This window comes from Dermacentor variabilis, chromosome 9 (assembly GCF_050947875.1).
Source record: "Dermacentor variabilis isolate Ectoservices chromosome 9, ASM5094787v1, whole genome shotgun sequence".
NCBI lineage: Eukaryota > Metazoa > Arthropoda > Arachnida > Ixodida > Ixodidae > Dermacentor > Dermacentor variabilis.
In genome coordinates this window covers 4,548,222-4,573,265 of record NC_134576.1, presented here as the reverse complement: position 1 = coordinate 4,573,265, position 25,044 = coordinate 4,548,222, and the positions used below count along the sequence as shown (strand labels likewise).

At 47.5% G+C, this 25,044-nt stretch overlaps 1 protein-coding gene across 18 annotated transcripts in view; it reads right to left on the bottom strand.

The window, feature by feature from the left end:
* The window catches only part of LOC142558589 (G-protein coupled receptor-associated protein LMBRD2), a 397,689-nt gene that overhangs the window by 325,798 nt on the left and 46,847 nt on the right, over positions 1 to 25,044 (bottom strand). The window lies entirely within an intron of this gene.

Below are 25,044 nucleotides of genomic sequence, written 5' to 3'. Positions count from 1 at the left end.
TTAACAGAACTACCTTTAACGGCCCACTATATCAGTTCAACAATCCAATGCCTGAAATAGATATCGACCAAGAAGAAATTTTTCGACTCTTGCAAAAACTGGATGTAAAAAAAATGTGGCCCTGATCTTATATCAAACGCATTTTTGCAAAAATATGCAGTTTGCACGTCAAAATACTTATACGTAATTTACAGGTCATCTTTGAAAATTTCAGTGATACCTGACAACTGGCAAAGGGCCAAAGCAATACCTGTGCACAAATCTGGCTCTAAACTCAACGTAAGTACCTATAGACCTGTTTCATTAACATGTGCATCCAGTAAACTGTTCGAACATATTATTTATAAGGCCATAATATTGCACGTAGAGAATAATAACCTACTATACAGCTGGCAAAATGGATTCCGTTCAGGTCTAAGTACTATTACTCAGTTAGCTGAGATAAACCATGATATAGCTACAGCAATAGAAGCCAAATAGATGCCATTTTAGACTTTTCAGAAGCCTTTGATGTTGTTCCTCATCCAGATCTCATTACTAAACTAACTGCCATTGGTGTACACGAGAAAACATATCAGGGTCAAGAACTATTTTGAAAACAGAAAGCAATGTGTAGCTGTGAATTATATTATGTCTGATTATATCAACATTTTTTCTGGTGTTCCACAAGGCTCGGTTCTTGCCCCCCTCCTATTTCTGATATACATCAACGATATTCGGTTTTGCACTCAGCCGCCTATTCAAATGCGCCTATTCGCTGATGAATGCGTAGTGTACACAATGGTGAATACCAGAGAGGATCAGGTAAAACTAAATGATTCGTAAGCCGCTATACAAAATTAGTGCAACAAATAGGGGATGAAACTGAATGCAACAAAAACTACCAGTATCTCCTTCACACACAAGAAAAATGCGCTTCAGTTTACGTACACAATAAACAATATACCACTAAGAAAATTCGATGAGGTCCCATATTTCGGGGTCACTCTTACAACGAAATTAAATTGGGAAACTCATAAATAACATATATGACAAGGCGACAGGTAAACTACATTTCTAGAGAAGAAAACTTAGAAACACACCTCCTAGTGTTAAATTAAATGCATAGAGACCCTCATTAGACAGCATTAGAGTATGCTGACATTATTTGGGCCCCGCACCAGAACTATTTAACTGACAAACTAGAGCGCATACTGTTACGGTTGGCATCTGGCACTACGTGCAGAAAGGAATTTCACCGACCTTCTCTCACCATGCCTCGTCGAAATGAGGCATGACTTCTGCTACAGTTGGCGTCCTGCACCTCCTGCAGAAAGGACTTTCTGACACCCAACCTTTTTTGTCGAAATGAGGCGTGACTTCTGCCACGGTTGGCGTCCCACACCGCATGCAGAGAGGACTTTCTCTCACTTGACCTTTAGCCACCAGGCCTCATCGAAATGAAGCGTGACTTTCTAATTCACCATGACCATTTCGAGTGTCTGCCGGTCTGGCAGAAGCCCGGCAGTGTTTACAGGCCTCTTTTGTGTGTGTGTGTGTGTGTGCGACTTTAGAGGGACGGTCAAACTCTACAGGAGAACTTCCATGAACCAGCAACGCGCAAAAGAGACGGACAAGCATCTACAATTCCAGGAAGCGGGACGTCCTCCTTCTTGCAGCAGGCTCGGTATAACCAGAGGAGGAGGTGCCCTCTTTTTGTGCCGGTCACACGACGTCGACGGAAGCAAGATCCCTCCCACAATTGTAGAGAGCCTATTTAAGGGGCTTCGAAATGTACTTTTGATCATTTCATTCTCTTATCATCTTTCATCGACCTTTGAATAAACCGTGCAAGTTTCGCAGTATAAATCGTGTCGTCCTTGCCCGGTCGCCATGGTCTACCGGGTGCCTGCAGCCCGCCGACAATGCCACGCTACCCAACAGTAACGTCGGTCGAGCTTCGATAGGCAGGCTTCGTTACTGCTCGGCAGCAGTATGATACGCTATACCCTGTAGTACGCAACAAACTGACTGGCAGCGATTGAGATACGCAACCCTGGAGACCCCAACTTGGACCACAACTACGAGATCGTAGCCTCTTCGTCCTGGTGACAACGTTCGGAAGGAAGGAGTCTGGATTTATGACTGCATAAGGTGAGTGCACGGCTTTTCTTCACTAAGATATCACTTGGCTTTACGTATTTTTTGGAAAGTAGAGTGTAGTGATTTTCTTTAACCATTGACGGAAGTTTTGAGTATGTCAAGGTTGTTATAGAGTAAAGGGTCAGCATCACTAAGGGCAGCCATGAACTTGAAGGCACTAAAGAAGCCGGAATTGTTGAGCTTGGCCAGAGAGTTGGGCCTCCAAATTGCCGAATCAAAGAAAAAGCCAGAGATCATTGCGGTGATCGAAGCGACCGGGGCAGACGACAATGAACTGAAGCAATGCCTAGAGAGCATTGCAGAGGAAGAGCGTAAGCGCCTAGAAAAAGAAGAAAACGCAGAGCACGAGCGGGCAGCATGTGAGGCCAAAGAGCGCAAGTGTGCTGCACATGCGGCCAAGGAGCGCGACCTTGAAATGAAGCACCGAAAGATTGAGCTCCTGAAAGCTCAAAATACTGGAAGACCTAGCACAGAGGCACGTGAAAGCGAGCGCAGAATGACAGCATTGATAGCACCCTACGCAGTAGGAGGGGACATAGGTCTTTTTCTGGTACAGTTTGAGTGCACGTGTGAGAAGGCAAAATTCGCGAGAAACACGTGGCCACAACGCTTGCTTACGTTGCTGCCACGTGAGGTAGCTGATATCATTGCCCACATGGGGAAAGAAGAAGCAGAGGATTTCGATGAAGTCAAAGCGAAGCTGCTTAAAAAGTACAGATTGTCAGCGGAAGCATTACGGCAAAAATTCAAGGAAGTCGAGAAGACCAAAAGTGAGTCATATTCAGATTTTGCATACACCTTGGAGGTAAACCTGAAGGAATGGCTCAGAGAAGAGGGTGCACTCGGCAATTCCGAAAAGACAATGCAGTGCGTTGCTTTGGAATAGTTCTACCGCCGGCTGCCAGTAAACATAAAGTATTGTGTTCAGGATAGGCCATACGTAAACGCTATCACGAGAGCGGCCGATCTCGCTGAGGAGTACATAACTCACCGTGAGGACGAAGGCAACGAAGCTCCTAAGAAGGAGATCAATAAACACAGACCCAACAAGCCAAGTGATGGCCAAAGTCAAGTCGGTATAAAACAATGGAAAGGTCAGATTCAGTGAAAAGTAGTGACGAGGACAGCGAGGGAGAGAAGGAACCACCCGAGCGGAGTGCAGAAAGGCAGAAGGAAAAAACTTTCGAGGCAAAGAAACCAGTAGTTTGCTACAACTGCCAGCAAACGGGACATATCTCCGTGGGGTGCAGAAATCCCAAACTAGTACTGATGTCACTAAATAGTAACGAGGAAAATCTGAAATTGCTAGAACCATACATTCGAGACCTCGTGGTAAACGGCAAACTGTGTAGAGTGCTTTGCGACTCAGCAGCCACAATGGACATAGTGCATCTGTCGTACGTAGAGGAAGGCCAATTCACAGGAGAATGTGCTTCGATAAGGCTGTAGAGGCCTCCAGTGTTTGTCTCCCTGTGGCCAAAATTCGTATCGAAGGCCCTTTTGGAGTACTGGAAACTGAAGCCACCGTCTTGGCACACTTCCCACCGCACTATCCATATTTGTTTTCTAACAAACCAGAGGATATGCTATGACGCAAGGGAATCGGGTTTAGTGAGGGAACAGTGCAAGCCCTAACTCGTTCCAAGGCAGGGGAGCTCGCGGCCAAGGCAGCGTATGAATGTCCAGTGGAGGAGGAAACAGGTTTGACGGAGGATTCGTCAACCAGCACCAAACAGGACAGCCCTATAGGGGATAATGCAGAAAGTGCACCAGATAAGGAATAGGTCAGGCAAGCACCGGAGCTTGAAATGTCTCAAGAGGCAGAATGCAGGACTAAGTTGCTGAACGTAAGCCCTGCCACAATGTTTGCTGAGCAGGAAATGCGTAAGGCACAAAGCAATACTAAGCATTACTATGACAGGATGGCTTGCATGTGACGCTTTGAAGTTGGGGAAAAGGTAATGATCCTGAAAACCTACCGGCAGAGGGAAGCCATTGTGAACATGTCCCTTAACCAACCTGAGGAGATGCCTGTCGACTTTTAAGAGTTAAGTGCAGTGACGGAGGCAAAAGACATTCACGAGACCTTTGACAAGTTAGTAGAACAGGCGAAGTTGAATCCCAATCAAAGGGCCGAACTGAGAGAACTCATGTTTGAATTTAAAGACATATTTTCAGACATACCGGGCAGGACCACTGCGATCGTTCACGACAACGAGTTAATCTCATCGGACCCAGTTCATTCGAAAGCTTATCGCGTTTCACCTCGTCAGCGTGAAGTCATGGCCGCTGAAATAAACAAGATGTTAGAGCTAGGTGTAATCGAGCCAGGAGAGAGTGATTATACCTTGCATCTTATCTTAGTTGAGGTCTCAGGAAAGGAGCCGCGATCATGTATCGACTACTGCAGGCTCAATTCAATCACAAAGGACCAGACTTATCTAATACCGCACATCGAGGAAAGGCTTGAGAAAGTGAGCAGTGCTAATTTCATCTCTACACTCGATTTAGTCAGAGGGTACTGGCAAGTTCCGTTGACTGAGAAGGCAAGCTGGCTTGCGGCATTTATTTCCCCGAAGGGAACCTTTCATCTGAAAGTCCTGAGCTTTGGATTGAAGAATGCGCCATATTGCTTCTCTAGCCTTATGGACCAGGTGCTACGAGGAATGGAGGACTTTGCACTTCTCTATCTCGATGACATAGCAATCTTTTCCTTATCATGGACGGACCATATGCAACACCTGCGAACCGTGCTGTGTTGTCTACGAGAGGCCAACTTAACTGTTAAGGCTCCCAAATGCCAATTAGGGCGGACGGAGGTAGCTTATCTAGGTCATGTAATAGGGCAAAGCCATCGTCGGCCTTCCGAGGTTAAACTGACCACAATAGACAACTTCCTGCAACCACGCACCAAGCGGGACATCAGATCATTCCTTGGCTTGGCGGGTTATTACCAAAGATATATCCCGTGGTATTCTGAGATTGCGAGTTCTCTAACGGATGCTCTCAGAAAAACAGAACCACAAACGGTAAAGTAGGATGATGCATAAGGCTTTTAGTATGCTGAAGAACGCCCTAACGAGTCAGCCAGTGTTGAACACGCCTGACAACTCTAAGCCATTCATTCTTCAGTGTGATGCCAGCGACAGGGGTATGGGGGCGGTGCTCTGTCAAAAGAGAGATGATGAGAACGAACGCCCTGTACTGTACACCAGTAGAAAGCTTTCAGTTCGTGAGGAAGCATACAGTGCATCAGAAAGGGAATGCACCTGCGTAGTATGGGCGGTGCAGAATCTAGCTTGCTATATCGGTGGTTCAAGGTTCACCATAGGGACTGACCACTGTCCCCTCACATGGCTGCAGTCCATGCCTACGAAAAACGGTCGTCTTTTGCGCTGGAGCTTGGCTCTTCAACAGTACACCTTCGATATTCGCTACATGAAGGGTAAGCTTAATGGCAATGCTGACGGTTTGAGTCGTTGCCCTTAGAGTAATGAAAGCCTCATGCTCACCCAGGTTTCCGTGGCATTTTTACGTTCGTTCTTAAGTTTTTTTTAAGTGTAGTCGATTGTTAGCTGATCTTAATAACAATGTCTCAACGCTCTCAAGAAATGGCTGTTTTTAGTGTTCAGGGGGAGAAGACGCACGTAAGGAATGGGAAAGGTGTAGTGGGTTTTCTTTTTTTTTAAAGCCTGGTGTGTCTAAGAGGATGATGGCCTTGTGCTCGCTGCTTTGTGGTTGTGGTTCCGGCACTGTTCTGGAGTGATTGCTTGCCCATGCAGGAGACGAAAAGTTGCGAGCCCTGCTTGCAAAACCAATTTCACCAGACCGGACCAGGGAGGAAAGTCCCAAGAGCCCCACGAGGACTGACAACTCCCAGGAATCTACCAGCTACGAACTAAGGGTTTGTCACTTCCAAGGGAATTCTGCTACTTAAACGCCAATCCCTCGCAAAGCGGCTGCTGGCCCCTACACGTCGGGATCTTCCTCCCCCGCTGGAGATGCTGTTACGGTTGGCGTCTGGCACCACATACAGAAAGGAATTTCACCCGACCTCTCACCATGCCTCGTCGAAATGACGCGTGACTTCTGCTACAGTTGCCGTCCGCACCTCAGGTAGAAAGGACTTTCTCTGACCCGACCTTCTTCGTCGAAATGACGCGTGACTTCTGCCACGGTTGGCGTCCTGCACCTCGTGCAGAAAAGACTCTCTCACCCGACCTTCACCCACAAGGCCTCGTCGAAATGAAGCGCGACTTCCTAAATCGCCATGACCATTTCGAGTGTCTGCCGGTCTGGCAGAAGCCCTGCGGTGTTTACAGGCCTCTTGGGTGTGTGTGTGTGTGTGTGCGACTTTAGATGGACCCTTTCCTCAAACGGTCAAACTCTACAGAAGAACTTCCACGAACCAGCAACGCGCAAAACAGACGGACAAGCGCCTACAATTCAAGGAGGCGGGACGCCCTCCTCCTTGCAGCAGACTCGATATAACCAGAGGGGGAAGGGCCCTCTCTCTGTGCCGATCACATGACGTCAACGGAAGAAGATCCCTCCCACGATTGTAGAGAGCTTATTTAAGGGGCTCTGAAATGTACTTTTGATCACTTCATTCTCTTCTCATCTTTCATCGACCTTTGAATAAACCGTGCAAGCTTCGCACTAGAAATTGTGTCGTCTTTGCCCGGTCGCCGTGGTCTACCGGGTGCCTGCAGCCCGCCGAAAACGCCACGCTACCCAACAGTAACGTCGGTCGAGCTTCGATAGGCAGGCCTCGCTACAACCCGGCCGCAGTACGATACGCTACCCTGGAGTACGCAACAATACAGATTTTAGCATTGAGATTTATATGTTTACAATATTCGCGTTAACATTAACGCAAGTTCATGTCATCTTAGTTGAAATCAAGAAAAAGAAATGGGCATGGGCAGGATATGTAATAAGGAGGAAAGATAACAGATTGTCATTAAGGTTTACGGACTGGATTCCAAGGGAAGGGATACTAGCAGAAGCAGCAGAAAGTTATGTGGGCGGATGAGATTAAGAAGTTTGCAGGGACGACATGGTCACAATTATTACATGACCGGGGAAGTTGGAGAAGTATGGAAGAGGCCTTTGTCCTGCAGTGGGCGTAACCAGGCTGATGATGATGAATATTCACGTCAAACAAGTATTACGAGCCTGCGCATCAAGGCTAACGTTCAACCACTGGCTCACCATAGAATGATTTCCAGACTAAAATTTCTATACTTGCTTTATCACGGCTCCTATCGAATACCACAAGCAACATACATTAGAGCGCCATTCAGACTTTCGGTTGAACGAATCATAATAGATCAATACGCCACCATCCCAGCCATAATAACACTCACAGGTACTCTTTATTCCCACACGCCATTTCCCATTGGATCATGCTACCCTCTAGGGCCATAAATTGCTCATCTGCCAACGCATTTATTGACAGTATTGAGAATCTGGAATCCGAATAGTGAAGTTACTGTATTTCAAATGCAGCCTCTGTCGATGCATACTTATGGTAAACATTGTTTTTCCTGCTTCACGAATCGCTCATTTAAGCAGAGTGTATGTATTTATTGAGTATATTCATTTTTGTGTGTGCAAATGCTCTTTGTTTTGGATAAAGTAGTTTCACTTTCTTCTTTTTTTTGTACTGTATTCCATGTTGTAACCACTCCTGCATGGGCTCGACAAGGGCTCGCAGTATTGTGAAATAAAAAAATAAATACTAGGCGGGCATCACTCTCTTCAGCGACTAGGAAACATGGTCCACAGACATTTCCACTACATCTGACGGGACATTTGAGTTGTCCCCAGCCTCGGACTGCTCATCGCTCTCAGGAAGCAGCTGCTCTACAAACGTTAGGGTCTCCAGTACACCATCAGACACGTTAACGTCTTTCGGACTTCTCGCCAGGCTGCAAATGCATGAGCCACGTAAAATGAAAACCATATAAAAGATAAAGAAAAAACGACGCAGCAGCACCCCTGTGACAATGATGCATTATCCTATGGGGAATCTGCAAGGACGATGGCGGTACGGCTCAGCACCCCTGCAGCAGTGCCCCTAACAGCAACACGCCAAGGGACTCTGTCTGGCAAGCAACCTGTCGCGCTTTTCACACGTCCCTACTAGCCACCCTAGCATGGAGGAAGGAAAAAAACTGAGGAGATGCCCTACCCCCTCTGAGCACTAGGAGAAAAGTGAAGAGGATGTCACGCTGTATTTCCTCCACCTTTGTTTTGCGTTCTTTTACTGTAGCGGCCATGTTCTTGGGCCACAATGCTGGCTTTGTTATGGTTGTGTGTGCCCACACATTGCTCCGTAGGTTTAGTACTGTGGCAAAGGCGTAGTGTGCGCAGGATTGCATTAGTCTCCGTGTTTTGTTCCGCTGTGTTATATAGACTGCTCTCCCAGTTGTTGTGGCCAGGTGGGACTCAAAGTAAAAAGCGTGAAATAAGTACATATGCAACACCGTACGCCACATACGGTACCTTGAACGAAGGACGACATGTGGATATATTTCCTGTCTTCGGTAGACTCATGCTAACGTGTCACCACAGAATGAAACTGCTGTGCATCAAATTATGTACGATAAATATCAAGCATGTCATTGACAGCTGTTCATTGTTCCTGCTTTTGACAGTGGATGATGCAAATGTGGCACGAAAATGGCCATGTGGAAGGATGAAAAGGAAGCAGCTGCTGTGATTAATAAAGGGATGAACCCTCTTTACTGCAGTAATCTTATCTGTGCTCCAGCTGCGCAGGGAAGTGAAGGTTGGTGGATGCAGTGCAAGAGTGAACAAGGCTAAACAAAAGAAAGCATGTCTGCACGCACATCAAACGGTTGATGGCATGCACATACTTATGTCATCATCATCATCATCAGCCTGGTTACGCCCACTGCAGGGCAAAGGCCTCTCCCATACTTCTTCAACAACCCCGGTCATGTACTAATTGTGGCCATGCCATGCCTGCAAACTTCTTAATCTCATCCACCCACCTAACTTTCTGCCGCCCCCTGCTACGCTTCCCTTCCCTTGGCATCCAGTCCGTAACCCTTAATGACCATCGGTTATCTTCCCTCCTCATTACATGTCCTGCCCATGCCCATTTCTTTTTCTTGATTTCAACTAAGATGTCATTAACTCGCGTTTTTTCCCTTCCCCAATCTGCTCTTTTCTTATCCCTTAACGTTACACCTATCATTCTTCTTTCCATAGCTCGTTGCGTCGTCCTCAATTTGAGTAGAACCCTTTTCGTAAGCCTCCAGGTTTCTGCCCCGTAGGTGAGTACTGGTAAGACACAGCTATTATATACTTTTCTCTTGAGGGATAATGGCAACCTGCTGTTCATGATCTGAGAATGCCTGCCAAATGCACCCCAGCCGATTCTTATTCTTCTGATTATTTCCGTCTCATGATCCGGATCTGCCGTCACTACCTGCCCTAAGTAGATGTATTCCCTTACGACTTCCAGTGCCTCGCTGCCTATTGTAAATTGCTGTTCTCTTCCGAGACTGTTAAGCATTACTTTAGTTTTCTGCAGATTAATTTTTAGACCCACTCTTCTGCTTTGCCTCTCCAGGTCAGTGAGCATGCATCGCAATTGGTCCCCTGAGTTACTAAGCAAGGCAATATCATCAGCGAATCGCAAGTTACTAAGGTATTCTCCATTAACTTTTATCCCAAATTCTTCCCAATCCAGGTCTCTGAATACCTCCTGTAAACACGCTGTGAATAGCATTGGAGATATTGTATCTCCCTGCCTGACGCCTTTCTTTATTGGGATTTTGTTGCTTGCTTTATGGAGGACTACGGTGGCTGTGGAGCCGCTATAGATATCTTTAAGTATTTTTACATACGGCTCCTCTACACCCTGATTCCGTAATGCCTCTATGACTGCTGAGGTTTCGACAGAATCAAACGCTTTCTCGTAATCAATGAAAGCTATATATAAGGGTTGGTTATATTCCGCACATTTCTCTATCACCTGATTGATAGTGTGAATATGATCTATTGTTGAGTAGCCTTTACGGAATCCTGCCTGGTCCTTTGCTTGACAGAAGTCTAAGGTGTTCCTGATTCTATTAGCGATTACCTTAGTAAATAGTTTGTAGGCAACGGACAGTAAGTTGATCGGTCTATAATTTTTGAAGTCTTTGGCGTCCCCTTTCTTATGGATTAGGATTATGTTAGCGTTCTTCTAAGATTCCAGTACGCTCGAGGTCATGAGGCATTGCGTATACAGGGTGGCCAGTTTCTCTAGAACAATCTGTCCACCATCCTTCAACAAATCTGTTGTTACCTGATCTTCCCCAGCTGCCTTCCCCCTTTGCATATCTCCCAAGGCTTTCTTTACTTCTTCCGGCGTTACCTTTGGGATTTCGAATTCCTCTGGACTAATTTCTCTTCCATTATCGTCGAGGGTGCCATTGGTACTGTATAAATCTCTATAGAAATCCTCAGCCACTTGAACTATCTCATCCATATTAGTAATGATATTGCCAGCTTTGTCTCTTAACGCATACACCTGATTCTTGCCAATTGCTAGTTTCTTCTTCACTGTTTTTAGGCTTCCTCCGTTCCTGAGAGCATGTTCAATTCTATCCATATTATACTACATACTTATGGTCAATGGTCAATGCACTAGCCCCACACATATTGACGCGTGTATTCTATGCAGACAACGACAACAATTGGAGCACCAACGGACTGCACCTAGTGGGTCAGAGTGAGATTGGGTGATGACGAAGAAGACGTGTCTCTGCTCTGTCTGTTTTTGAACATATTGTCCTGTTTTTGAACATATTGTCCTGTTGTTCATGAAGAGCGTTTCACTGTGTTCTGTCCGCATTGTACCGCGACACTGGTGGAGGTGCTGGGTACTGACCACGTCTGATGTGTCGGAGTCCTTCTGGGAGTCGTTCATCTAGCCCGGACGCACTGTCACCAGTTACGACACCCGTGCATCGCTTTAGTCGTCGACGGCTAGGCCTCGCCCCAGAGTTCTCCACTCTTCAACCACCTCTTTCCAGGAGCTGCACACATCTTGAAATGGCCAAAGCCAGTTCACCACAAGCACACCAAAGCAGTCGGTTTTCCAGTCCACAACAGGTAACCGTTCTGCATCCGTTGGTTCCCAATCGCTATCGCGGTGCAGTCTTCGAAGACATTGAAGACTGGCTGGACAAGTATGAACGCGTTGCACAGATTAATCAGTGGACTGAGCAGCAAAAGCTTTCCCACGTCTAATTTGCCCTGGATGACAGTGGCCATACTTGGTTCGAGAACCGCGAAGGTAGCCTCACGAGCTCGCATGACTTTCGGCAGAAGATCACGGATACCTTTGCGAGTACCGACCGACGCGAGTGCACCCAGCAAATGATGGAGCTACATATGCAATAACCTAATGAGTCGGTCACAATGTTCGCCGAGGACATGGCCCGCCTCTTTTGTAGAGCCGACCCGAACATGACCGAAGATAGGAAGTTGCGCTACCTCATGCGAGGTGTAAAAGAGCAGTTGTTCGCAGGGCTTGTGTGCAATCCACCAGTCAGTGTCGCTGAGTTTATCAAAGAGGCTACGGCTACTGAGCGGGCCCTTCATCAAAGATGCAGGCAATACGATCAACTGTCCACCAGCACTACAATCAATGGCGCCGCAGTGACTGCCGAGTATCAGAACTCTTTGTGTGAGTTGGTAAGAGAGCTCATCCGAGAGGAAATTCAAAATATTCTGATACCAACATATTCTGATACCAACACTAGACAGACCCGTCGCATCAATCGCCGAAGTAGTGTGTGACGAAATTCGGCAGGTGTTCCCGGCAACCGATCTTCAAGACCACCAGCGACCCCTGAGTTACGCCGCTGCTGTCCGATATCCACCACCGGTTGCAACCACATCGCCGTACCACCAGCTTCCTACAGCCACTCCTTGGTCGCCGCCACAAGAGGAGGCTTCGAAGCGTGCAGCCGTTATGCCGCTTCAGTCATACCGCCAGCTGTCGTTCGCCGTGTCTTGGTCACCGCCACAAAACGACGCTACGGGACGGCCGCAACTTCGGAGAACCGACGTATGGCACACTGGTCGATAGGAGCCCACTCTGTTTTCACTGCGGAGGTGCCGGCCATATTTCGTGTCATTGCTGGCATCGTGACACATCATTTTGACCTCTTCGTCTGTGGTCCTATGGTCGACGTGCAAATTACGACGCCATGCTACGCCGCGATGACGCTGCTTTTCAGAGCCCCAATAACGCACCCGAGTGATGAATCTGTGCTCAATAATCAGTCCGATTTTGGCCGTCGGTCGCGCTCTCCAACCCCTCCACGTCAGATGGCTTCATCTACTGCACATACTTTTGTGGAGCTCCGAGGACGAAGGTCGCCCAACCCCCGTCGAGGAAAGTGAAGGCGGCGATCTCTGGGGGCAAGGTTGCAGGCCCGCTGCAAGACACTAAAAAGCCCCCAACATTCTCGCTAGAGAATGACGTGAAGCCGATAAACACTGAAGAAATTGTGAGCGCCAACATTGATGTTTTCGTGGATGGGCAGCCGGTGAAAGCGTTAGTCGACACTAGTGCCGACTTCTCTATAATGAGACAGGAACTCATCCTCCGCCTGAAGAAAGTAAAGATGCCATGGACGGGACTTCACATAAGGACAGCAGGCAGCCAATTACTGATGCCTACTGGAAGATGTACTGCTAGAGTAAACATCGGGGATTCTTCTTTCGTGGCCGCTTTCATCGTCCTTTCTGTATGCTGCAAAGATTTGATTATTGGAATGGACTTCCTAAAAGAATATGGCACCGTAATTAACATCCCGGACTGCATGGTGATGTTTTATAAGAGCTCCGGATTAGGTCACTGTTTATCGCCGCAACACAACTCCTTTCGTCTAACAGAAGACGACGACGTCATCCCCCTCGATCGTGTGCTCTTGTTTCGGTAGCATGTGACATACCGTTTCATTGCGAAGGAGTTGCCAACCAAATAACCACATTGTTGTTTACTCACGGTATCTCGGTCACACGAGGAATCGTGAATGTCACCGACGGGCGCACAAACCTGTTGCTAACAAATTTTAGCACAGAGCGAAGGCACCTACCCACTAGCACGGCTGTGGCTTATTTTGACGGCGTTGTGGATGTTCGTGGCTGCTGTTCACTACTCGAAGAAGCGCCTACACAAGAACCAGCTTCTGTACTTGACGTTAGCACTGCTTCGTCGCAGCACGAAAGAGAGCGGCTTCTTACAATATTGGCCAAATTCAACGACTGCTTTGCGTTGACGTCCAGCATCGGTCGGATGCCTCTAACAAAGCACCGAATAATTACAGAGGATACGGCAAGACCAATTCTCAAAATCCATATCGTGTGGCTCCTAGAGAACATGAAGCCACACAAATTACAAAAATGCTTGAAGATGACGTGATCCAACCATCGAGTCCCTGGGCATCTCCTGTAGTTCTGGTCAAGGAAAAAAAGACGGCAGCTTGCGTTTCTGTGTGGACTACCGAAAGCTAAATAAAGTGACAAAGAAAGGCGTATACCTGCTTCCCCGTATAGATGATTGACTCGACAGGCTTCGACAGGCACGTTACTTTTCTTCAATGGACTTAAAAAGCAGATATTGGCAAATCGAAGTAGACGCGAGAGACTATGAAAAAACTGCTTTCGTGATGCCAGATGGCCTGTACGAATTTAAAGTCTTGCCTTTCGGCTTGTGTTCTGCCCCTGCTACTTTCCAACGCCTCATGGATACTGCACTTTCGGGTCTGAAGTGGAAAACCTGCTTAGTGTATCTCGACGACGTCATCGTGTTCTACGCAACGTTTGAAGAGCACCTCGAACAGCTTGAAGCGGTTCTGCAGTCCATACGGTCCGCCGGCCTCACCCTGAAGCCGCAGAAGTGTCACTTTGGCTTCGCGGAACTGCAGTTTCTCGGTCAACGTTGTCAGCCAGGCAGGTGTCCGGCCAGATCCTGAAAAAATTGCAGCCGTCGCAATTTCCCGTACCGTCCGATAAAAAGGCTGTCAGGCGCTTTCTCGGCCTCTGTGCCTATTACCGGCGGTTTATTGCAGACTTTGCGCACATTGTGTCACCATTAATTCACCTGACGAGAGACAACGTTGCTTTTGTATGGGGCAACGAAGAGCAAGGTGCATTCAACGACTTGCGGCAACGTCTCTAGACATCTCCAGTGCTTGTTCACTTTGATGAGAGCACTCCTACATTGCTCCACACTGATGCCAGCAATGTTGGCTTGGGAGCTGTTCTTGTGCAGCGGCAAGAGGACTCAGAAAGAGTGCTTGCCTATGCAAGTAGCACAATCTCACGTACAGAGGCTAATTACTCCACAACCGAGAAAGAATGCCTCGCCGTGGTATGGACGGTTACGAAATTTCAGCCATATTTGTATGGCCGCCACTTCAGTTATCGGCGACCACCGTTCACTATGTTGGTTGACAAACCTTAAAGATCTTTCTGGATGACTGGTGCGTTGGAGCCTAAGGCTGCAAGAGTTTGACATGACTGTCACATACAAGTCGAGGAAACGACATATGGATGCTGACTGCTTGTCTCGATCGCCGATAGAGTCACCTGCTCCGCCCGAAGAAGAAGACTCAGCATTTCTTTGTGTTATGGACACATCCGCCATCGCACAACAACAACGGGACGACCCTGAGTTGCTTGAACTAATCAATTACAGTGGAACCCCGTTCATACGTTTTTCACCGGACCGGGGGAAAAAAACGTAACAGCCGGGTAAACGCAACAGTGAGGAAAGCTCCGAAAATTAATGAAAAAAGTGCAGCTTCAACTATAGACAATTTATTTCCACAGAGTGCGCTTAGGAGTTAAAGAATTCCAGAATGGTGGCTTGCCGTTTCTTTCGCTTGCTAGAAACCACCACATGTTTCTCAATAGCCTGGAAGGCCGCATTGCTGTCAGCGTCGCTGTGAGGTGCGACGTACCTGCAGAAAAGGTCCAGAGCCGCGACGGCTTCCCCAAAGCTAGGATTTGGCAACTCCCCGGCATCATGCGGCTCGTGCTCCTCGTCATCACCGCGCCACGGCAATGGCAATGAACGAAGGAACATCCGCGGGAAATTTTGTCCTATTTGGCATGGTCATGCTAACGTGCTAACGATTGTTTAGTATTGCTGCGGTTCTGCGGAGTATTGCTGCGGTTGCGCACGGCGCGGGGTGGTTTCGCAAGAAAAGTAAACAAGAGAGGAGAGCTGGCCCGATAGGCGGAGCAACGCCAACTTCTGGCTTTACTTTAGCTTCACAAAGAGTGACGTGTGGGCCTCTCCGCCTCCCCCAAATTTCTTTCCTCCGTGAGTCGACCCGTCCAAAAACCACGCGATGACTGTAATCACAGTGATGATAGTGAGAGCATTTTTCACGAATGGCCACTTAGTGGCGGCCTCTCGAACTGGCATGCGGCTTCTTGAAGCCAGTTTTATAGCCAAGCCCGGCCAAGCCTGGCTAAAACTCGTCAAAAGCCAAAATGGCGGTTGGAGCGCGTTGCCTACTTTAGCCCAGGATGGTTCGGGGTGCTAAGTTGCGACGTATCATGCAGGAGCGTTTTCAAAGCTACTACGTAACAGCGGGGTTCCTTATACATTGGATCCTATGGAAGCTACGCCGGGACCGGATGAAAACGACATAGCAGCCGGGAAAACGCAGCAGTGAGGAACGTAACAGCGAGGTTCTACTGTACTTGGAGGGAAGATCTGCGAAACCACCTAAAGTTTTCGCAAGAGGACTGTTGTCGTTTTGTTTACGGTCCAAGGTCCTTTACAAAAAAAGCTTTTCTTCGACTGGGTCCCCCTATCTGCTTGTCATTCCTGCAGCTCTTCGTACGGAAGTACTTCAAACTTGCTACGAGGTGACTTCTGGTCACTTGGGCTACACGCGAACATTAGCCAGAGTGCAGCAAAGGTACTACTGGCCGAGACTAAGCACCGCCTTGAAACATCACGTTCGCACTTGTCTCGACTGCCAGAGGCACAATTAGCCTCCGACGAAAACAGCCGGCCTCCTACAACTCGTCCAGGTCCCTCAAAGACCATTTGATCAAATTGGAATGGATACTTTGGGCCCACTTTCTACTTCTACAGCAGGGAATCACTTTTTTGTCGTCGCAACCGACTATCTCACACGTTACGCTGAAACAAAGGCAATCCAGAGCAGCCCAGCAGCCGAGGTAGCGCGCTTTTCATTGAGCATGTGGTGTTGAAACACGGCGCGCCAACTGTGGTAATAACAGACCGAGGAACCGCATTTACGGCTGCACATTTAGATCATGTCTTGCTACTAAGTGTAACGGCTCATCGGAAGTCAAGCGCCTACCATCCACACACCAACGGATTAACAGAACGCCTAAACAAAACAATTGCAGACATGCTCTCTGTGTACGTGGACGTTGAACAGAAAAATTGGGACGACATCCTACTTTACATCTCCTTTGCATATAACACGGTGAAACAAGAGACGCGCATGACTCTGTTCACCCTTGTTCATGGACTGGATGCACGAACGATGCTGGATGCGATGCTTCCACTCGACTTTGACGACACTGATACGGACGCCGATGTGTTTACGCAACGCGCAGAAGAAGCTCGGCAGCTCACACGCTTCCGATCTGCCAGCAGCAAGACTGCGACGCCGGCGGCTATGATCTTCACCGTAGAATAGTTATCTATGAAGTCAGCGACAGAGTGTGGGTTTAGACACCCATACGGAAACGAGGCCTCTCCGAGAAACTGTTAAGGCGATACTTCGGACCATATCGGGTATTGCGGCGACTCAGTGATGTTACCTACGAGGTCGTTCCCGATAATTCCAACTGTACACAGCGCTGCACACATCGTCCTGAACTTGTGCACGTTGTCCGCATGAAGCCGTATGTGAGCGAATGACTATGCTAGCGGCCTTTACTTCCGCAAGTGACATTTCTTGTCTAGCATCGAGACGATGCTCTCATAGGGAGGGACAAATGACGTGTGTATTCTATGTAGACGACGACGACGATGGGAGCACTAACGGACTCCGCCTAGTGGGTCAGAGTGAGATTTGGTGATGACGAAGATGACGTGTCTCTGCTCTGTCTGTTTTTGAACAGATTGTCCTGTTGTTCGTGAAGAGCGTCTCACTGTGTTCTGTCCGCGTTGTACCGCGACAATATGCACTTATTGTTCGGTGCTGCCACAGCTTTGTTTCTGTGAAGCTTCACTTGCCGTGAGAACAAGACACCTCAGGTAGCAGTTGGTGTATTTAAAGGCGTAATGACGTTCTCCTCTGCCGGACTGTTTGTTAGCACGCTGTGGCTCGTCACACCTCCGCTGCAACTAGCTGCCCAAAACGTGTTGAATAAAGCAAAACGATTCCAATGGAGACACGACTAGCATATGTGTTTGTTCTCATAAATTGCGGATGGGCTAGCCATAGGTTCTATCACGATGGAACACACCACGATTGGACCATTGGTGAGATTGCTATGGCGTGCAACAACGACGGTCTGCACACAAGCATGCAACCGCGCAAGCTTATGCGCAGCCCGGCATGGTTGCACCTGCATGTGGTTGTGCACCAAACACAAGAAATATAAACAAGAGAAGAGAAATTGGCCGAACACAATGGCGGAGTAACGCCGACTTCAAGCATCACTTAGGGTCATAAAGAGTGACAACAGGCCCCCTCGTTATGTTTCACTTCCTACATGAGTGGCAGCATGTTGCTATGTACATGTGACGATGGTTTTTGCATACCAAGTGCAGTGCGTAATGTGCACCTTGGCAGGAAAAATGCGGCAAAAACAAAGAAATCCCAGTCCCACTGACGTGGAATTGTTGATGGTGCTTGAGATGGCAGTCGCAGCATAGGACTTTGATTGAGCGATCGTCCAGGAATAGGAATTCCTTGCTTCAAGAACGCTGGTTTTGGTGCCACCCGACAGGCATCACGTGCAGACTTGGCACCGGATGTAGATTTGCACGAAAAAGTCGTAATCTCTATGCACAGCCTTCAGGTATACGATACGATTATGGTCTGTAATGAAGAAGAGCACAAGGACAAGGCCAGCCAGATCGTCTGTTCCGTGCCTGCAGTGCAACCAGTGGGCCAGCCGGATCGCCATTGCTTAGCACGAGCGTGAGCCGTTTGGGCAACCAGCTGCTGTTCCTGCTCTGCCTGACCTGCCTTCTCGATTACGAACAGCACTACCCACTGAACTGTTCAAAATACCCCACTACAGGTCTATAATATGATTTATGGTCTACTGAGCAATATGAACTGCAATGTGAATGTGAACAGGCCGCCATTGGAATCTGAACCTGGCAATGTTTAACGCTAGAACGTTATCTAGTGAGGCGAGTCTAGCCGTGCTATTGGAGGAATTAGAGGGCAATAAATAGGATATAATAGGGCTCAGTGAAGTTATGAGAACAAAAGACGCATCTACAGTGCTAAAAAGCGGACACGTCGTGTGCTACCGGGGCTTAGCGGAGAGATGAGAACCAAGAGTCAGATTCCTGATTAATAAGGATATGAATGGTAACATGCAGGAATTCTATAGCATTAACAAGAGGGCGGCAGGTCTTGTTGTGAAACTTAATAACAGGTACAAATTGAAGGTCGTACAGGTCTACGCCCCTACATCCAGTCATGAGGACCAGGAAGTCGAAAGCTTCTATGAAGACGTGGAATCGGCGATGGGCAAAGTCAAAACAAAATACACTATACTGATGGGCGACTTCAATGCCAGGGTAGGCAAGAAGCAGGCTGGAGACAAGGCAGCGGGGGCATATGGCATAGGCACTAGGAATAGCAGGGGAGAGTTATTAGTACAGTTTCCGGAACAGAATAATATGAGCACAATTAATACCTTCTTCCGCAAGTGGGATAGCCGAAAGTGGACGTGGAGGAGCTCGAATGGGGAGACTAGAAATGAAATAAACTACATACTCTAACCCTGGCATCATACAAGACGTGGACGTGCTCAGCAAGGTGCGCTGCAGTGATCATAGGATGGTAAGAGCTTGATTTAGCCTAGACTCGAGGAGGGAACGGAAGAATCTGGTACATAAGAAGCCGATCAATGAGTTAGCGATAAGAGGGAAAATCGAGAATTCTGGATCAAGCTACAGAACAGGCATTCGGCTGTAACTCAGGAAGAGGAGATTAGTGCTGAAACAATGAACGACAACCTTACGGGCATCATTAAGGAGTGTGCAATAGAAGTCGGTGGTAACTACTTTAGACAGGATACCAGTAAGTTATCGCAGGAGACTAAATCTGATCAAGAAACGCCAATGTATGAAAACCTCTAACCCTACAGCTAGAATAGAACTGGCAGAACTTTCCAAGTTAATCAACAAGTGTAAGACAGCTGACATAAGGAAGTATAATATGGATAGACTTGAACATGCTCTCAGGAACAGAGGAAGCCTAAAAGCAGTAAAAAACTACGAATTGGCAAGAATCAGATCTATGCGTTAAGAGACAAAGCCGGCGATATCATTACTATTTGGATGAGATAGTTCAAGTGGCTGAGGAGTTCTATAGAGATCTATACAGTACCACTGGCACCCACGACGATAATGGAAGAGAGAATAGTGTAGAGGAATTTGAAATCCCACAAGTAACGCCGGAAGCAGTAAAGAAAGCCTTGGGAGCTATGTAAAGGGGAAAGGCAGCTGGGGAGGATAAGGTAACAGCAGATTTGTTGAAGCATGGTGGGCAGATTGTTCTAGAAAAACTGGCCACCTTGTATACGCAATGCCTCATGACCTCGTGCGTACCGGAATCTTGGAAGAATGCTAACATAATCCTAATCCATAAGAAAAGGGACGGCAAAGACTTGAAAAATTATAGACCGATCAGCTAACTGTCCGTTGCCTACAAAGCATTTACCAAGGTAATCGCAAATAGAATCAGGAACACCTTAAACTTCTGTCAACCAAAGGACCAGGCAAGATTCCGTAAAGGCTACTCAATAATAGATCATATTCACACTATCAATCAAATGATAGAGAAATGTGCAGAATATAACCAACCCTTATATTAGCTTTCATTGATTACGAGAAAGCGTTTGATTCAGTCGAAACCTCAGCATGAAGGAAAAGAATAGTCATAAAACACAAAGGACAAGCGGAGAGGTTCACACCACAATGGCCAGTCATTGTGATGTGAACCTCTCCTGTTCTCCTTTGTGTTTTTTGACTGGTTTTTTCCTTCAAGTATGTACCAAGTCACCTAGATTTCACCCCTTCTGCAAACCTCAGCAGTCATGGAGGCATTACGGAATCAGGGTGTAGCCGAGCTGTATGCAAAAATACTGAAAGGTATCTATAGCGACTCCACAGCCACCGTTGTCCTCCATAAAGAAACCAACAAAATCAAAATAAAGAAAGGCGTCAGGAGATACGATCTCTCCAATGCTATTCACAGCATATTTACAGGAGGTATTCAGAGACCTGGATTGGGAAGAATTGGGGATAAGAGTTAATGGAGAATACCTTTGTAACTTGTGATTCGCCGATGATATTACCTTGCTTAGTAACTCAGGGGACCAATTGCAATGCATGCTCACTGACCCGGAGAGACAAAGCAGAAGGGTGGGTCTAAAAATTAATCTGTAGAAAACTAAAGTAATGTTTAACAGTTTTGGAAGAGAACAGCGGTTTACGATAGGTAGCGAGGACTGGAAGTGGTAAGGGGTAGGTAGTGACAGCGGATCCGGATCATGAGACTCAAAAACAGAAGGATAAGAATGGGCTGGGGTGCATTTGGCAGACATTCTCAGATCATGAACGGCAGGTTGCCATTATCCCTCAAGAGAAAAGTGTATAACAGCTTTGTCTTACCACTACTCACGTACAGGGCAGAAACCTGGAGGCTTATGAAAAGGGTTCTACTTAAATTGAGGAGGACGCAATGAGCTATGGAAAGAAGAATGATGGGTGTAACGTTAGGGATAAGAAATGAGCAGATTGGGTGAGGGAACAAACGCGAGGTAATGACATCTTAGTTGAAATCAAGAAAAAGAAATGGGGCATGGGCTGGACATGTGGACAGGCGGGAAGATAACCGGTGGTCATTAAGGTTTACGGACTGGATTCCAAGGGAAGGGAAGCGTAGCAGGGGGCGGCAGAAAGTTAGGTGGGCGGATGAGATTAAGAAGTTTGCAGAGACAACATAGTCACAATTAGTACATGACCGGGGTAAATGGAGAAGTATGGGAGAGGCCTTTAGTAAAACCTCGTTAAACCGTACCCGCTTAAAGAGTAGTTTCGTTTTAAAAGTAGTAAAGTAAATCCCTGACTCAGCAGCCATGGAACATAATGTGTTTTGCATCCGCATAAACCGTACCAGCTTATTGCGTACGTGTCGGGTAACACGTACTGTTTCTACTTTTTGTCGCGCAAATACGGCAATGCGTCGTCTCCATCGGGCGGCCCAGCAGAACAAGAAGCCTCAGAGATCAGAAAAACGGCCTTCAATTGCTCTGTGCGTTTGCGCGTGAAGCCAAATCAACATCAACATCATTTCAGCACCGTGGCAGAGAGCGCTGTGGCAGCGTGCAAGCGAGGACTCGCGTCATGCCGAAGCTCGGATGAAAAAGACGGCGGATGCTCAGCATAAAAAAAAAATTAGACATTGTCCGTGCTATCGAACGTGACACGAAGAAGTCGGCACTGGCACATGACAGGGATCTGCTGTTGACTATGATGTGTGGCATTTGGAATGAGAAGTTGCTAGGCAACCTCGCTGTGACCGCGAAGAGATGTCGATTACGAGGTTCAACTTTTCGCCATCGTTGCCTCTGTTGTTGCTGAAGTGTCGACTAGAGACAGTGACGAGGACGACACGAAAAGCGACAGCACGGGCAATTCAGGCCCGACAGTGGAAGAAGCTGCTAGTTATGTCAGCCTCATGAATGCAATCGTCGTTTACGAGAACAGCACCCGGCAATGAAAAAGGCGCCCCGGGACTTCTGCAGCCCTACCGTATGCATGCCTGAAGAATACGTAATGCCAGCGAGGAATCTGCCATGCGAGTGTTTGCGAAGAAGAGTGGGCTGGCTGAAAAGCTGGAAAACAGCTTCAGTAAGTTTGAGGCCACTGTCGTCATGCTAGGCCGCCGCGGCATCAAACGAAAATAACACTTTTGTCATGCCAAGTGAATAAGTACTGCATGTTTTTTTCCCCTTTCATCACACTCTCCAAGTTCCATGTTCTATTTTCGACACGTAAGTGGGCGATCTCATGCTATTCCGGTTAAACAGTACTACCGTTTAGTACGTACTTTTTTCGAGCTCCAGCTAACTACGGTTTACTGAGGTTTCACTGTGTCCCATTTAGTGGTTGCACTAGGTGCAAATCCAACTCTTTCGGTGTTGCCAGCTCTTCCGGTGTTGACACTCCCAAGGACAAGAGAATGAATGGTCCTGGCTTGCGGTCCCATACAGTAAAGAAGTGTCCGTACCTGGGCCTCGTTGCTGGAACTGTGGAGGCCAGCCACGAAAGCGCAATCCTTGAACGTCAAAATACACGTTGGCCATTCTTCTGGGTTTGAAAACGTGAAGTTCTCCGGTGGGCACAGACCCGATGCACCAGCGTGAATGATGTGCATTTTTGGTTCAGTGGTTTAAGTAGGGGTAGATTCCATGTCAGGCATGTCAGCATTAACGGCGGGACCCCACTCCTGACACCACGTTCTGCACAGGAGCCGAGGGACAAGGAGGACTAACGGCAAGGTGGAAACCAAAACAATGTTTATTCCCACTCTCCAAAGCCCCTTATAAACAAGGTCCTTTCAGATTGTAGCGCCACCTTATATACACAGGTGGCGACCTCTACTTCTAGTACTGTCTGAAGCCGCCTCAGCTGATCTTTGAAATTCATGGCAAAGACTACAACGTCATCCAAGTAGACAAGAAGCTTGCCACTTCAGTCCTGCCAAACCTGTGTCCATATCACGTGCTGGAATGCTGCAGGTGCAGAACGAAGTTCGAATAGCATCACTTTGAACTCGAAGAGGCCATCTGGTGTAATAAACGTTGTCTTCTCTCGATCCCTTTCGTCGATATCGTCAATTTGCCAGTAACCAGTCTTAAGGTCCACTGACGAAAAGTACTCAGCATTGTAGGGTGGTCTAATGCGTCGTCTATTCGTGGGAGGGGCTTACATCCTTCTTAGTGATTTTGTTCAAGCGGCGATAATTGATGAAAAAGTGCAGATTTCCATCCTTCTTTACTGAGACCACAGGAGATGTCCACAGGCTTTTCAATGGCTGGATTATGTTGTCGCGCAGCATTTTGTCAACTTGTTCCCTTATAGCTTCAAGTTCTCACATCGGCACTCGGTAAGGGCTCTGGAGTAGTGCTCGAGCGCACTCTTCGGTTATTCGATGCTTTGTGACTGGTGTTTGCCGAATCTTCGATGACGTCGAAAAGCACTCTTTGTATCGTCGGAGAAGACTTTCAAACTGTTGTTGCTTCCTCATGGGGAGACCTAGATTTATTTCGAGGACTGGTTCAGGAACTATGATCACCGAGGTAGATGCAGCAGAATTGAAGAGGACAAATGCATCGCTGGTTTCCATAATTTCCTCGAGGTATGCAATCGCCGTGCCCTGGTTGACATACTTGAACGCCTCGCTGAATTTGGTCAGCATCACTTTCACTTTTCCTCCATGCAGTCGAGCGATCCCTCTTGCAAAGCAAATCCCTATTGGACGCTCCGGTTAGAAGGTGTGACCGCAGATTTCCTTGACCTAGGGATCTAGGGAGGACCAAAGGGGTTTAGGCGGACTGCTGGAGTGTGCGAGTGTGCTCTGATGTGTGCTTGTCAGAAAGATGTGGCCTTCTGACCTGTAGCTCATGCTATGAGAATGATGTACTGTACTCCGTGCTCTGGCTAGTACGATACCCCTTATTCTATGTAAGGTTTGCAATTCCAATGTAAATAAAACCCCTGTTCCATTCCTCACCCTCTCGACCTCGTAATCTTCCCAAAAGAAGCAACCCTCGTCAAGCAAACTTGGACGAGGGTGTGGGCTCGCTTAGCCTCCGTGCAATGCCCTGGTAGCGTAGGCCAGCTGCCCATTATGAGACGCACAAGTGGCATAGGCTAGAGAGCAGCCCTCTGTGTCATGCCAGACTGCAAGGCCACGACTCCCAGCTCCTACACCATGCAGGCTTAACTTTCTTCAACTGGGTTGCGATGGGTACACTCATGACTGAGTAGTCGGCTCCTGTGTCTACTAAGGTGGTGACAGCGTGGCCGTCGAGAAGCACATAGAGGTTGGTGGCTCTGTCTTGCATTAACACGGCAAGCTGGGCAAGTTGGTGATTGAACATGTTCCTATGGGTGGGCAGCGCAACCCGGACAAAAGACAAGAGGAAGTATACGATACGAGAGCAGACTAATAACTGGTTTATTTTTTTCAAACAAGGGAATAAAATATACAGAAAATGTAAACACATGTGAAGTGACGCTTACAAGGGTGAAAGGGTGCTAGCCTATCTTGCCACTCAAAAACTCAGTTTCCTTATCCTGCAGAGTGATAGAAGTCTGGCTGACGCATGCACCTGAGTTTACATGCATGAAGTAGGCTTCCACAAATTCGCGGATGATTTGATTCATATTTTTATACAATATTTTCGTTTATTCAAACACAGGTTTGCATAAGCAAACTCTACAATGCGCGGCCAGGTTGGAACCTGTTGTGTTCCTGATCGCACCTTGGTGCTCCCTAAGGCGGATGTTAAGGCAGCGTCCCACCTGCCCGAAGTACTTTTTTCCGCACAAAAGTGGAATGACGTAGACCACTCCCACCAAGCATGCCACAAGCTGCCCCCAGTGCA